This window comes from Notolabrus celidotus, chromosome 21 (genome assembly GCF_009762535.1).
Source record: "Notolabrus celidotus isolate fNotCel1 chromosome 21, fNotCel1.pri, whole genome shotgun sequence".
Taxonomy (NCBI): Eukaryota; Metazoa; Chordata; class Actinopteri; order Labriformes; family Labridae; genus Notolabrus; species Notolabrus celidotus.
Genome location: NC_048292.1, coordinates 9,647,932 through 9,662,986, shown reverse-complemented (window position 1 = coordinate 9,662,986; position 15,055 = coordinate 9,647,932). Strand labels below are relative to the sequence as shown.

The 15,055-nt window shown below is 41.5% G+C and overlaps 1 protein-coding gene across 7 annotated transcripts in view; it reads left to right on the top strand.

The window, feature by feature from the left end:
* The window catches only part of foxp2 (forkhead box P2), a 110,139-nt gene that overhangs the window by 6,532 nt on the left and 88,552 nt on the right, over positions 1-15,055 (top strand). For all 7 annotated transcript variants that reach the window (XR_004629347.1, XM_034673713.1, XM_034673709.1 and 4 more), the window contains exons 2-3: positions 2,930-2,996; positions 3,665-3,730. The gene's annotated coding sequence lies outside the window, so the exon portion shown is untranslated. The remainder of the gene's footprint in view (positions 1-2,929; positions 2,997-3,664; positions 3,731-15,055) is intronic.

The window sequence follows — 15,055 nt, the reverse complement described above, 5'->3', positions numbered from 1 at the left end:
CGCCGAGTGCAACAAATACACCATGAAATTAAAGGTTATTGCAGGAGCGTAATGCTAAAGCTCTGTTTGAGATTACCGGAGCTGTTTGCAGACCTGGGGAGAATAAGAGAGGGGGATGACAGCTTGCTTCGCTTTGCTGTTTTTGACAGTGCAAGAATCTCTCTATCTCTCTCAGACCTGGATGGTTTTTCTTTCCTTTTTAACTAACTCATTATGCGTCTAAAAAACTGCATTGAGAGTAACTTTTCAGGTAGTTTTTTAGAGTGAAACTTACACTTTAACTGATTATTTTTCAGCATTCTGTTTTCTTTTCATGACTAACCTATGTCCAGTCAAATCCATTGTAATAATCATTCTAATCTAGTTCTATTGTAGTCTTTCATAAGTGCCTTACTCCGCTGACGCTGAAGAGTTACGTGGATGGATGGATAGACCAAGAACTAGTCCCTCTGCTGAGCTAATCTCATCTGATAACTGAGGCCTTCCTCCTCCCTCTCCTCCCTCTCCTTTCTTTTCTCCCCCCCTCCCTCCTCTCCCTGCCTTCTTCCTCCCTCCTCAGCCATGCCTTGGTGGGTCTGATTTGTAGTTCTTTTCCTCTCTCTCCTCCACGCAGACGGCATTAAAGCCAGGCCCCACAAGCCCCCTCTGATACGGGAGAGTTCATTAGAGATGTGCCTTTGATGGGCAGCCTTTTCATGTGACTACCAGTTTTTCAAATACCTTGATGTAGAAGCTTAAGAAGGCATTGTGCAGTAAGCCCTCCTTTTGATGCGACTTATTTAGATCTGCATAGTAAATCAGGGGGGAGTAAATAACCAGCCAACAGATGGAAGCAAGAAGATAAGGCTCCGGCGAACAATCGCATTTGTATTTTGTTATGATGTTGACAGCAGCTAAAATTCACTAATCTAGAGCCACTGATCTGCATTTCAAAGAAATCTCATTTAGCAGCGGGGAGGATAAAGTTCCTCTCATTGTGTCTATTTTATTGCATTCTTCGCTAATTTATCTGCCCACAGATTTAACGCGCAGGGCTCGGTGGTAGGAGCCGGCGTCCACACGTTGCATAGGGGGTCTTAAATACTGTGAAAGCGGTTACGTCTAGACTGTGAGCTGAGGGTAATTACACGTCTGACCATGAATAGAATGAGTTTGAAGACTCATCTTTCTTCGGGCGGGCCTGAATTGCTCGACTAACACTGATAAGGAGCATTTGGTCCCCACAGAAATATTGCCAGTGACTTTCCATAATGCCAACCCCCCCTCCCTCTTTTTTCCCCAACACGGGGGATGGTATTTACTTTTAAGATAAAGTTATTGTGTACAGTAATCTGACTTGTTAGCATAATGTCCTCTTTCATTGCAGGGACCCTCCTTTTTCTGCACTGTGGAGGTATTTGTGGTCCGGGTCTTAAATAGTTTATCTTGACTTAGTGCGCGAGCGCTTTATGTAAATATCAGCCTATAGCATTATTAGGCCTTCATGAATACTTGAAATGCATTTGCCATATTTATAAGTTGATAGAATTTACCAGAGGTTTTATATTTGGCATAAAGATATGTGTGGTATTTGTAAATCCCTACGAATTGGAGGTCATACGGACTAATAGCATTCCTAATGCTATTCCAGTGAATAAAATATGACATCTGCACAGCCTAGAGGTGTTGTGATAGTAAAGTTTACCCAGCAAGAAAGCAGTATTAACTTAACATAATAATGTTAATATCTAAATTACATTAAAAAGTTTCCTTTTATCCACTTGTAAGGCTGACAGTTTAAGACGTCCCATACAGCTTGATTTTGCTGAATCTCTTAGCACTTTTTAGACTTGCATCTTTAGATACACATAGAACAATCTTGTTTTACATTTGGAGTGTATGGATACGCACATTACAAATGAATCATGACTTTCTTCCACCCTTTTTGATTCTGAACTTGTCTGGCTGCCTTGCCTGGTGCCCACCCCCCACCCCCACCTCCAACCCTCCTCACCCCACTCTGAGTCAACATTGCACCGCAATCTGTGCAGCATTTTTCCACAAACTCACAACAGTGAAAAATTATAGCAGTTGGCATGTTTTGTTTTCAGCTGTGCTCTTTGAGCTGAAGGCTTTTTTTGTACAGTTCAGAGAGCACATTCCTTGGGATTCAGCAGTCGTTGGTTGCCTGTAGGGGTCATTGGAATTCTGGGAGAAGAAAAAGGAGCATAAAAAAAACACAAAAAAAAAAACACAGAGAGGAACGTCCAGGCCGTTTTGTGCCCCTCTTGCCCCCTGTGGCAGAAATTTCCCTCCAGGTTGCTCGTCAATGATGGGAATTCAATTTTCCCCCTTAATGTGATGCATGTGCAGTAAAAACGTCCAGAGCAATCTGTAGCTGCAGTTGTGGCATTGTGCACACTTGCTCTACTTCTGTGAGTAACACCAAAAATCATCAATACTAATGGTCTTTAAATTATACAGACGCCATAGCATGTGTGCTTAGATGCAGACAGCTGAATGCTCCTACATGAGAAATCAATCGTGTCAGGTTAACAGTGTGATTTACTCAGCGTTGAGAGCTCGAGCCTTCCAGGCACTGCACCTTTTAACTTAAGAGTGAGTGAGATATGTGTGTGTTTGTGTATGTGTGTGTGATGTGGTAGGTGGGGGTTGATGGGGGCGACTAGCTTGTACTTTACTGTAAGTTGCCTGTTTGTGCATGCACTCACACACATATGCTCTCAAGCTTCACAGCAAAATCCAGGTGCACTTTGTTGTTCTGAACTTTATTGCTTTCACCAAAAAGCCACACAGACAATACTTGCGCAAGATACGATCTAGCCCACACATGTCCGCCCAGCGCTAAATGTGCCAAGGAAACAAGAAAAAAAAATCTCAAATAGATTTGGATTAATGGTATTCTTAACTGTTTTCTCTCCTGTTTCAGATAGCTGACATTGCTGGATTCCTTCCACTCCTGTGACGGACAACAACTGCAAGTTCTCTCCCCGAGGGTGAGTATTGGAACACGGCCCTTTTCATGTCCATCTGTCGAAGAATCCTTAACCTTGAGGAAGATTACAGTAGCATTAACAGTGTCTTTGCAGGATCAGTGTTGAAATTAACGGTAACCTACAGCGTCTTCTCCAGATCACTCACCTTTCAGGCCTTTTTTTATGTCACAGCAAAAAGATCAACTGATAATGTTTTTCATCAAGATAAAAACTGCCTCGTTGGTTGTGGTGTTACAGTATTGTTAGCTCCACTGTGTTTGGATGATTGTAGCGGCTAGTCGAGGTCAACGGGGGCTCCATTCCCTGCACAAATGTAACAAATCTTCATCTTGTCCACCTTGATAGAATTCCCCCTCCACTGGGCAACCTTTCAGGTGTGCCTGTTTGGTTTTCACACCCCAAGGATTTTCAATCTACTCTAGCTTAGAAGTTATGATATGCATTATGGCCGACAAATGTGGGCAAGCTTCGGTATCAGGTTTCGTATTTATTTTGTTGATGTCTTGATTGAGATTTGTAGCTGAACAGAACAGAGGAAAGTGCAAAAGGTTAAATTCATCACTTAATGCTCTCTTTACAGACACTAGAGAGTGAATATGTGAAGGCTGGTTTAATGCACTGCTTACACTTTGAGTCAAAACATCTATTCTCTCGTGTTTCTTTTTCAGGATGAAATATGCCAACTCTGCGCCCGTAAAAAGAAGCAGACGACACACACTGTAAAGTCCAAAGTGGTGAGTGAAAACAGTTTCCATTGTTTTCGCATGCTTGGTGTTGTGAGTGTGTTTTTTTTTCCTTCTTCTGATTAATGTGTCCACTGTAATGAGCCACATCAGTCATATAACTGTTGGGGTTTGGCTTTAGGCTAACACATGGAGTGCTGAAACAACAAACAGTGAACCCAAACACAAGAAAAGTACATATTTTTGTCATGAATGAATGTTGATTATATGGTGTGGACGATGTTATTTTGATCCTAATAAGAAAAAGGCGAAATGGAGAAAACGCTGCCCGTGATGAATACAAATTTTACACAATTTTGATAACAATTTCATCAGCCAAGGATAATCAAGTAATTTTAACTTAAAAGCCAAAACCTTGAAATTGTGAGTATTAAAATCTCTACTTAAAACCAGATTTCTTCAGTCACATTCAGATTAATGTTAACTAAAATGCTGTCATTTAAAGGGGTCAAAGAGTGTTTTTCATTCTCTACAAGTTACTGGTTTTAGCTTCCAAGTCATATATATTTTTTATTATTTTATCAAGCTTAATGTTGGTTTAGAAGAAAATTAAGCAACTAAAAAAATAACACGCAATTCTTTGGTGATACCAAAATTATCAATCTGATTATTTCTGTGTACAAACTCAATGATTTAATTGGTCCTCCATCTCTTATATTGGTTAACTCAGACACAGTCAGCTCCTTTCTCAACGCTAATGAAACAACATGGTATTTGTCACCAGGTCAGTTGACAAGTAAGAGCGAGGAATCTCAGGTCACCAATTATATCTTGAACCTGGCTAATGTGGCTTTTTCTAGTGTTTTCAATCTCTCACATATATACTCATGCATCCATACTCTATAAGTGCACACTCTCCTACACCTTCGAACATTAAAAACAAACCTTTCACTTTGGTGGTTTGTAAAAGAAGAATGTAAGATGGGGATCAGGTTTACATTTAAACACTTTGGTGTGTGTTCAACCCAAATTCCAAAAATAGTAACGATTTCATGTAGAATGTTGATAAAAACTGGGTGTGATGGTCTGCATATCAGTTAAACATTATATTTAATTTAAGATGATACAAACACAACATATGACATGTTAAAATAGAAAGATTGTCAGTGTGATATGAGAAATTTAAGCTCATTTAAAAGTTTATGCCACCAACACATTTCAGAAAAAGGGACCGAAAAAAAGACGGAAAGAGTGGTGAAGTGTTAAGAAAAGTGTTTGGTGGAATGTCCCTCTGTCAATTGAATTAATATTCAACAGGTTAGTGAGATAACTGGGTACAAAAAGGGGAATTCCAGTGAGGCTGAGGTTCTCAAAATATATAGGACTCTGTAGTGGAAATCCCTGCATGGGCTCAAAATGACTTCCAGAAACTATTGTCTGTGAACACAGTCTATCACTACATCCACACATAACAGATGTACAGAATTAAAGTGTTAACTGTCTCGGGGTCTGACAAAATCAAGGCTTGACATTCTTTTTGGCAATCATAGACACTGCATCCTTTACTCTAAAGAGGGGAGAGACAAACCAGCTTATTATCAGCGCACAGTTTGAAAGTCATCTTCCATGACTGATGCAAAATGCCTTTGGCTATGGTAGCTTACACACCTTGGGAAGACACCATTTATGCTGAATAATATATAAAGGATTTCTATGATGCCATCTCAACAAGCGTTTTTGAAGGGAAGACTTTGCATGTATCAGCAAGACAATACCAAACCACATTTCGCACAACAGCTTGACTGTAGTAGAAGAGTCCAGGTTCTAACCTAGCCCGTGTTCAGTCCCAGCTTGTCATCCATTGAAAACCTTTGGCGCATCATCAGACAAAAAATACATCAAAAGGAACTGAATAGTTGAGCAGCTGAAATCCTAAATCAGGGAAGAATGGGACAACATTTCACTTTCGAAACGCATGCAACACAATGGTAAACATGCCCCTGTCTCAACTTTTTGTGATATGCGATGCTGGCATCAAATTAGTAATGCGCAACAACAATTAACTTTTCAATTTCAACATTTGATATGTTGTCTTAGCACTGATTTCAGTTTAATATAGAGTTTTAATGATTTGCAAACCATCATACTCTGTTTTTATCAACATTCACCACACCATCCCAACTTTTTTGGAGTTCGGGCTGTATAAGAATTTTTGAATGGAAGGTATCTTCCTTTGTCAGTCTCTCAATCATCAATAATTGCTTCCATTAAATAAATCGACCGTGGTATTCAAAAGAATATAGATGGGTAATTCTAAGTTTAAAAGTGCTGCCTTTTAATGTCAATTAAGACCATGATTTTATTCAGATATTCGTCTCCCAATCAAAGGGTTAAAAAATCTCTTATCTTTGTGCACCACCGTGAAGTAGCACCCTTGAGGTCTAGATATGATTAAAGCTTGTGGGCAGGAGCAAAGTAGCTGGGTGTCTTGGCTGTAGCACCAGGTCTACCTCCCTGAGAGTCCTATCTTCCCAGAGTGAAGCAGAGTCCAGATTTCCTCTTCCACCTAAAAGAGATTTAAATATTAGTTCTTAATTTGTCTCGTATTCAGTTAAATCTTCAAAGATGAACTCTTACTGCATATCTGCTGGCCTAAAAAAAAGGCCTTCTAATCATTGCAAAAAAGTGTAATTGCCCCAACACTGCGAGCCGTGCTTCCACTGTAGACATATGTAAAAAAAAAAAAAAAGATCTACAGCAATTAGATATATCTTTGGCTGCTTGAAAGAAGCTGCAGTTCGGACTGAACAGCCCTCTGCGCACATTTCCAGTTTGAAATTGATTTCTTGTCATAGATCAGAGACCTCTTGTCATTCCATTTCCAATCCTCAATGGTTCCTCCGAGCCCGCTAAGTGTCGCCCCTGTGAGCGGGCAAACAGGGGGAACCTCCACGGGTCTTTACCCTGGGCACTGGGAGCCGTCGAGGGGGTAGAGGCAGAAATCAAAGGGACTGGGATCATTCCCCATTGGCAGCCTCCATTGTCTAGCTGATTTGGGATTGGAGGGAGAAGGTGAAAAACTGCAGGGTGGAGTGTGGGGGTGGATGGAGATCAGGCGAAGCAACTCCCTTATTTTTTTTCTAATCTTTATCCACCATTAACCCCAGTGCCCCAGTGTGTGGCTGAGATCAGGGCCATTGGTCAATCCCCTATTCACCGCCACCCAGAATATTTTAAAGTTAAGCCCCCCTTGCTTAACAAAAAAAGTCTTACTCATCAAAGGTTTACTTTCCCCTCTCTTCCTTCCTTTTCGCTCTCAGTCCCCGCTGTTCTTCATGCACCCTTATCTCTATGGTCTACTGTTTTGTCTTCACACTTAGGAAATGAGAAGTTTGAAGTTTTGTAAGTTCCAGAACTTTCTATATTTCCACCTAATGAGGTTTGGTTTCGGGGTCTGATCGTGTTGTGCTGCGAGCAAAGTGGAGCACAAGTACATCGACCAATGACTTCTTGGCCTTTGCTGATCCCCGGGATTACGTGCTGTCCTGTTTTTAAATAAACTCCAGAATTGTCTGACGTTATTTCCGCAGAGGAAATACTTTTCACACCTGATACGTACACACTCCAAGATTTTTTCGTTGCCGATGACAATGCCCCATATGTAACTAATCAAACATTGAAAATATAACAATAACAAGGCTGAATTCAGTCCAGATCTCCTCTAACTCCATATGACCGCAGTTCTGACGTGAACGAACAATGACTGAGGGCAACATAGAAAAACAACAGGATGAGGAGATGCAGAGTGAGGAGTGAAGAAAAGAGATTGCTTGGAGAGTGTTTGTCTTGAGTGCTCAGTTGCCATGAGAATGGGGTGAGAAGGTGGGGAGGTGAGGAGGCTTAGAATGAGTGTTACTATCATTCCTTAAGGAGAAGATAAAGACACCCAGTGAGGCTATTGATCCCTGTGGCTGCTTTTCTTTCATTTTACCCCACTTCATCTTTTCTCCAGTTGTATTCCAAACACCAAATCTTGTGCTTTTTTGGGGAGAATATGAAATTTAGGACATTTTAATGAGCGAAAAATGTCACTTTGCCCTCAGCATACTCTGGCACTTTTCCAGCTGTTCAGCACACCTCATACTAAAAATGATTGATACTTTGGAAATGACTGATTGCAAATACTGCATTCACCACCTTCATTTTCTATAAACTAGCAGGGATCTAGTGTTTCACGTGTTATTCTTTCCCCGCTCTTTAATTGGAGAAATGTTGGGTGCGGAAGCCGGTCCCGATGGCATCCCTCCAAGAGCCTGAGATTATTGTGAAACTCAAGCCGAGGCAGGCATGACATCAGAGCGGCCTGACACTAGTTTGAACTCCTTATTTCAGGTGGGAAGAATTATGAGTGGCTTCACTCGCAGGTGATCGTGTCCAATGAATCGGTCGCACACAGTCGTGCATTCTTCTCCCGAGGTCTAAATGCTGATTGTCTTGACAGATTGAACTCGTGTGTTATCACCGAGCTGTCACGCAGCCTCATTTTTCAGCCTGCACACGTAGCACTTAGTTTATTTTAGCCCTTCACAGTCCAGTGTTTTATAGGGATACAGTCATTATGACTTACACTGAATGTACACTATTTTAACCTACTGGTGATCTATGTTTGTAATAGGAAAAAAAGCACCTTGTGAGAGAGTATAGAATATCTTGTGCTGCCAACAAATCAAGACAAATTCTAAGTACTTTTGACATTTCCAAAATGAAAATATTACATCAAAATTGTCACATGATGTTTGCTTTGTCTGCAGGAGCTGGTTACTAGGAAACATATCATACATTTTGTACTTCATTGACCTCAGGAAAAAGTTTGGAAACGTGATTTTGGCTTGTTGTAGTGAAGTGAAACAATCACACACATTTGGTATAAATGTAAACAAGGTTGTTCTATTCTAAAGAAATGTTTCTGAGATTTTTCAGACTCAAATGTCACTCACTTTTACAAATTAGGATGTAGAAAGTGAAGTTTTATTCTGAAAGTGACATTTTGATTGTCTTAAGTGTAATATTTAACAGATTTCATCATGGGATAGTGTCGTCCTCTGCTCTAGCTCATTCTCTCTTCCTTCTTTTTGTCTGTGTCAGAGTTTTAAATCAAACCACACAGTCACAGCCACTGAGAAAGCTTTTACTCCAGAGGCAACAAGCCAACTCCTTTGTTCATAATGATCACTTGATCGCAGCTTGAAAAGGGATACAGGCGGCGACGAAATCCTACAAGCACTTGGAATCTGACTTCCTCGCCACAAACCACAAGCCGAGACAGCGCAACCGTTACTACCTGGTTGGAGACGAAAATGGGCAGAAAGCATCCGTTTGTGTGGAAAAAAAAAAAACTCTCGACGCACACACGCTCTCACAGCATGCTCGATTTGGGTCATAGAGCTGACAGACAGTGGAATGTGAATGTGTGTATGTTGACAAACTCCACTGCACTCTGAATGGGGTTTGTGATTACACCTCATCATGCGTGCTGCATCGCTCCTGTCCCCGGCCTCCCTCACTCTCCCCATTTCTCCCTCTCTCACCACAGTGCCTCTCGGGCAATCATGTGGTCACACTACCTGACTCCTTGCCGCTCAAGAGTGCAGTTGACAAAAACAGCCCGAGGCCCGTCATGTGGAAAAGATTCAGTCGGCACACAGCATACATTCTAACCCCCCCTCCTCAACCCACCCACCCTTACAACTCCTCACTTTCTCCCACTAAGGAACCGAAGCACCCGGGTGTTTCCTTCTTCTGCTCACCTGTGAAGGGAAAAGGCACGGCTGTCCGACTGTCGGGGTGTGTGTGCGAGAGTGGATATTTTTCCCTCCCATACTCTGAGAGGTGCAGAGTGTGTTTCTTTTTGTCAGTCCAGTTGCACTCCTCATGTCATGTAACATAAAGCTGGCGGTCAGTGAGAGCTCTCAGCTGTCAGTCAGCCCGGTGGTCCCGGCCTGTCGAGCTGCTCACCTGTGTTTATTGGACAAGACCTGCTCCACACTACCCAGGGAGAACACCTTGTCTCCCTCCCTTTTTTTCTGTATCTCTCATTCTTCCTCTTTCACTTTTTTTCTTTTTGTCTTTTTCATTCTTTTGTCTCCCCCTTTTCTCTGCCAATATTGCTTTTATTTTTTAAAACCCTCCTCAACCTTTCCTCCCAGTTCCTCTCCCTGCTGTCCTGTTCAGTTTATTTTATCTGGCTCTCCTTTCCCCTGCTTCTCCTCTGTTTCCCCTCTCCCTCTTCTCCCACTGTCCGTTTTTATTTTGTATTATTTTTTTAGGACCTCTTTGTCAGTCCCTCGGTTTAGAGCTGCCATCTCTATAGCGGCGGTGTTCATCTCTTCTCTGCACCTGGCTGAGCACACGCACGCCACACCGCCAGACAGCTGATTGAAACTTGTGTCTCAAAGTTGCTAATGTTCACTGAAGCATTATATTGTAGATAAAGTAAATAAACTAGGTTACCATGGGAGAAATCTCTGGAATAGACTGCAGATGCCTCACACACACACACACACACACACACACACACACACACACACACACACACACACACACACACACACACACACACACACACACACACACACACACATGCACAGAGGCCTTCTCTCTTTCACACACACATATAAACAGACACACATACATGGAGCGATTGAATGGTTGAAGAGGTGTCAGTGATGTTGAGGTGCCAGCAGGGCGGGGTTGAGATTTTCTATGGCTCAGGTATTTCACAGGATTAATGTTTTTTGAGGAGCTCTCTAGAAAAGTAAGAGTTAAATTCAAGAGCAGAAAGTCAAGTGGCTGCTTAAATTGTCAGTCAACAGTGTACAGTCTTGGGCTGCAAGTGAGTAATTCTTGTATTGATGAATCTGATGATTATTTTAACAAGTAATTGATAAGTCAACGTGTCACAACATGAGCTCAAAGTGACGTCTTTCATTTCTATTTCACGTCAAACTGACACTTCACAGCCAAAGAAATAGCAAATCCTTGCCAAAGGGAAACCTCCTGAAGCCATTGTGGGAGTGCCAAACATTGCAGTTCCTCAATTTGCCACTGGGGGGCTGGCTCCAAAAGCCAAGGAAACGCTATTAGAGCCCATTTGGTTTGCTCTGTCTGACAGCTTCCACAGTAGCCCACCGGAACTGTTTCTAAAGCACAGTTCAGTGGAGCACAGCTCAGAGCAGCTGAACTTGCGTGTTCACAAAGTCACGTGAGAGCTCTACAAAATCTCGTAGGGGTGTCAAGATTGTGCAACTACAATGTACACAGAGAGCAGTATACCTTCACCAGGTCACTATGCTTTTCTGCTACTTGTTTGGATATTAGTCTGTGAATATTTAGCCGGTTTTAACGCTCTTGTTCCCAAACTGTCGCCACTGACAGGATTTCACATGCGTACTTCTCAAAACTGTCACTCCTGAACCGTTTAAGATATCTAGAAAATTAAAAAAAACACCAGAAAGCGGGGAAATAGACCTTTGCGCCCATAAAGTTGTCATTACGGTAGCCCCTAGGACTTCCACAGTATGACCGTTATTAACTATTATTATAGTGTCATAAACACACAATAATGTTGAATAACTGCCAGATACTGAAAGTTGAGGTTATCTTGGAAAAAGGGGGCAGAAGCACTCACTCATTGCACATTTTTTGACAATTCTAGAGCCATAAAATCAAAATAAATCCAGGCAGACTGGATATAGTTATGGTCATAAGAGGGGTTAATGTTCATAATTATGTTCTACTTTTTTCTGCTGTTACCTACAGACAAGGTTAAGAGCTGTGATCTGATATCCAGTTAGTGTTTCTAGAATTGCAGATAGATTGTTGGAGCCAGCGTTTCCAATATGGCTACAGCCATCTTTGAGCTTCATAACACCTCTTCAGAAACCAATGGGTGATGTCACTGAGTCTACGTGTTACATCTAACAAGCTGAAACCAATGTTGGCTTTTCTGCTTAAATAACCAACCAAAATATCAGCATAGTATTTTTCTTTCAAACATATGAATGGTACCAATTGGACTTTAGGCTTGAAGCTCAAGTTCAGTCAGCATGAAGTATAATTTTAGATTGCAAAGGTACATTCTTTGGACTTTGGAAACCCTACTAAACCACACAGTTCTCCCAGATGTTAAAAGAGTCTTAAAGGTTACTAACCAACCCACGGACAAAGGTGGTCTTGATCATTTCAAATTCTTTTATTCACCATCTCTTCACTCTGCTATTCTACTTTTCTTTCAACAGTCCTTTCAAACCTTTCCAGTCGGTCCAATTCAAATGATTTTTGTTGGAAAGAGTTATTAGCTAGGCTACTTAGCACATTGGTTAAATGCAAGGCCTGACTCTTTGTGGCTACAGGGTTTCAAACCAGAGTCAGAATGATCCCTCAGTTTAGAGAGCCAGCGAGGCAGCAGAACACCGCTTTCATATTCCCACCTGATATATATAAAACTCTCGTGTTCGCCTTGGTTCCATTCTGTGCCGTAAAGTGGTATAGGTGACATGGTAATACATTTGCATTGTGCCCAGTGATAAATACCCCACCAGTTCTTACTCACTCTGCTGCCTCTGAATGTGTCCGGACAGCGTCTGTATTGTCAAAGGCACGGGGGGCATTCAAAACTCACTCTCCCAACCCTTCTGCCTTTTGTCGAATATTTCCGTGCGGGTGATACTTTTCTCATTTATTTAGTGAATAGTCGCTGGGCGAAGAAGAAAGAGAGTTTTTTACATTATGGAAATGATGGAATGGGTTATAATCTCCCACATATTCATCACAGCAGACATTGGAACCTTGTGATACCGTCCTCCATTTGGCCATTGTTCTGGTTCTTTTTCCGTGTAGTGTTCCCCTCAATGGGCAAAGCAGGTTTTAATCCTGTCTCTCTTTGGAATGACAGTGTTTACTAGCTATCATTCAATAAGAAGCCAGGAGCGTGACACACATCTCTCTGTCAGTAAATGCCTTGTGAATGTGTGGGACCAGATACAGAAGAAAGGCATTGTTTGCCTTGTGAGGATTTGATGGAAGAGGGAGGTATGTTCACAATAAGTGATGAGACATTCATGCACAGCAGAGGGGCAAACACAATGTTGTTGTAGGGAATCTACAAGTGGGGGGGACCTGATTGTTGTTTTTCTGTATCCTTTTAGAAAAACTGACTTGAATTTATCCCAGGTATGGGTTACACATTACTTAATGTTAAAAGCAGTGATGGGCAAGCAACTTGTAAAATGTAGCAAGGTAAGTTATCATTAGATTTTTCTTCACAACACCAAAGCCACCTCTCTAGAGAAATATAGCAAGCTAAGCTACAGCAACACAGCAAAAGTAGCTTGCTCCACCAAAGCTATTTTGTACTTGTATATAGTCAAGTAATTACATTAATTCGCTGTTACTGCCTAAGACTGATTGAAAGTAAGTAGTAGATTAAGAGTAACAACATAGCAACAACATCTAATCACTCCACAATGAGCTTTTGTTGTAAGCAAAAACAACTTCAGTTGCTGGTGAGAGTGGAATAAGCTAAGCATACTCCTATAACATAACTATAAAACTAGCTAGTAGTAGCAGTTAGCTGTAGCCAATGATAGCCTAATACCATAGACTGTATAAATAATGGACGTACTATCCGTGAGGTCACCCATCTGTTCCTGAGCGCTGTTTTGAAGCCAAGTCGACGGTGGCAGCCATATTGGAAATGCAGAACTCAACCAGGCAGAGTGTGACGTAAAGGTGCAGAGTTTGAGCCTCCTATGCCAACAGCTATGTGTTCCCGTCAGGGAGTCAAGTCAGTTCATGTCCTTATTTGGCCAAAAAACTCATTAATCTTAATCTCTTCTGAACCGTGTTCCAAAGAAATTCACCCCCCGTACAGTGTGTGCGATAGAGAAAATTAGCTACGTAGACCAAAGCCGTTTTTTTTTGAACCAGGCTGTAAACATGTTTATTAATGCTGCAACGATCGTTCTTTTTTGAATTGGTGTCTAATTGGTTTCCGGTGTTTCCGCAGCCAGCCTCAAGCGGATTCTCAATGAACTGCAGTTTATAACACTTCCACATGGGCTTCATATTTTGAGACCGATGGTTGCCGCTTGCCAAATACACACATTACATCACTAATTTAGTGTTCATTGTCAAATTCAATACAGCTACTAGAAGTTACTAGATAGTTACTAGAATTAGCTGTCACCAATAATGTAGTCTGCTCTTTTTTTTTTTTTTTTTTGGAGTAACATAAGTCAACCAGTCAATAATTAGCTAGCTTTTACACAAATACACACAACCATATTGATTTTCCTCAAGTTGATCCGACACCTGGGGCAGATTGCTAGACTTAGAAATGAAACCATCCAATGAAACTGCAGAAGTAGCAAAGACCAGCAGGCGTGAACACAGACACTACAGGAATGCAATTAATACATGTGTTTTTCATTTTTGTAAATTTGATTCAGTTTATTTTCTCTTTAAATGTTTTTTAACTTTTTGTATAGTAAAAATTGAATACCAAAATAACATGAGGGAGGGGACGCCTTCCAAGGGTCTTGATACCTTGTTAGCCCCTACCCCCCCTCTCCGCTCTTGTAACCCCTGAAACCGCTTCGAACTTTGTCACCTGACTTCTCTGTCTCATCCATGTTTAGTGTATACATTACACTGCAGTTAAAAAATAAGCCCTGAACAGTCCTTTGGAGTTTGCCTGTCCGTACAACACACAGACACGGCAATGTTGGGTAATTATTGCCTGTAAGTAGGGATTAAGGTTGTGGATGTTGACAGTAAATTGGCTCTCAGAGCGAGTGTTTAACACACCTTTGTGTGGATCAGACACATTCTTTCAAAGAGTGAAGGTGTCTGTACAGAAACCTCCCCCCCTCCTCCCTCTAGTGCACGTCACCCTTGTAATGTATTTACAGTTCACAAATAAATACAGGCTTATTTTTTTCCCTCGCTCAATCACCTCTTATTCTGAAAGGATGCAAAAGGGAGCTAATGAGATTTCTAAATAAAAAAAAAAACAGGCAGGCTAAGATGTTTGTCTTGCTTTTTATTCTTCAGCTTCCTTCGCCCCCTCCAAATTGTTTTTCCCTTCAAAGTCTTGACAGCGTTAGGGATTAGGGGCCATAGCTGCTAACAATCATTAGTGTGTTTTCACCATTGTGTCATGCACTGTTTTCTACCACCACCCCCCCCAGCCTTCCCTCCTGCATGTGTCTCCTGCTTTCGTGCTGAGCAAGAAATGAAAAACAATCGCTCCGACCTCCAGCGACCCCTCCTGACGCACAGTCAGTTAAATGGTTTGTAAGACGTTTAATTACCAAA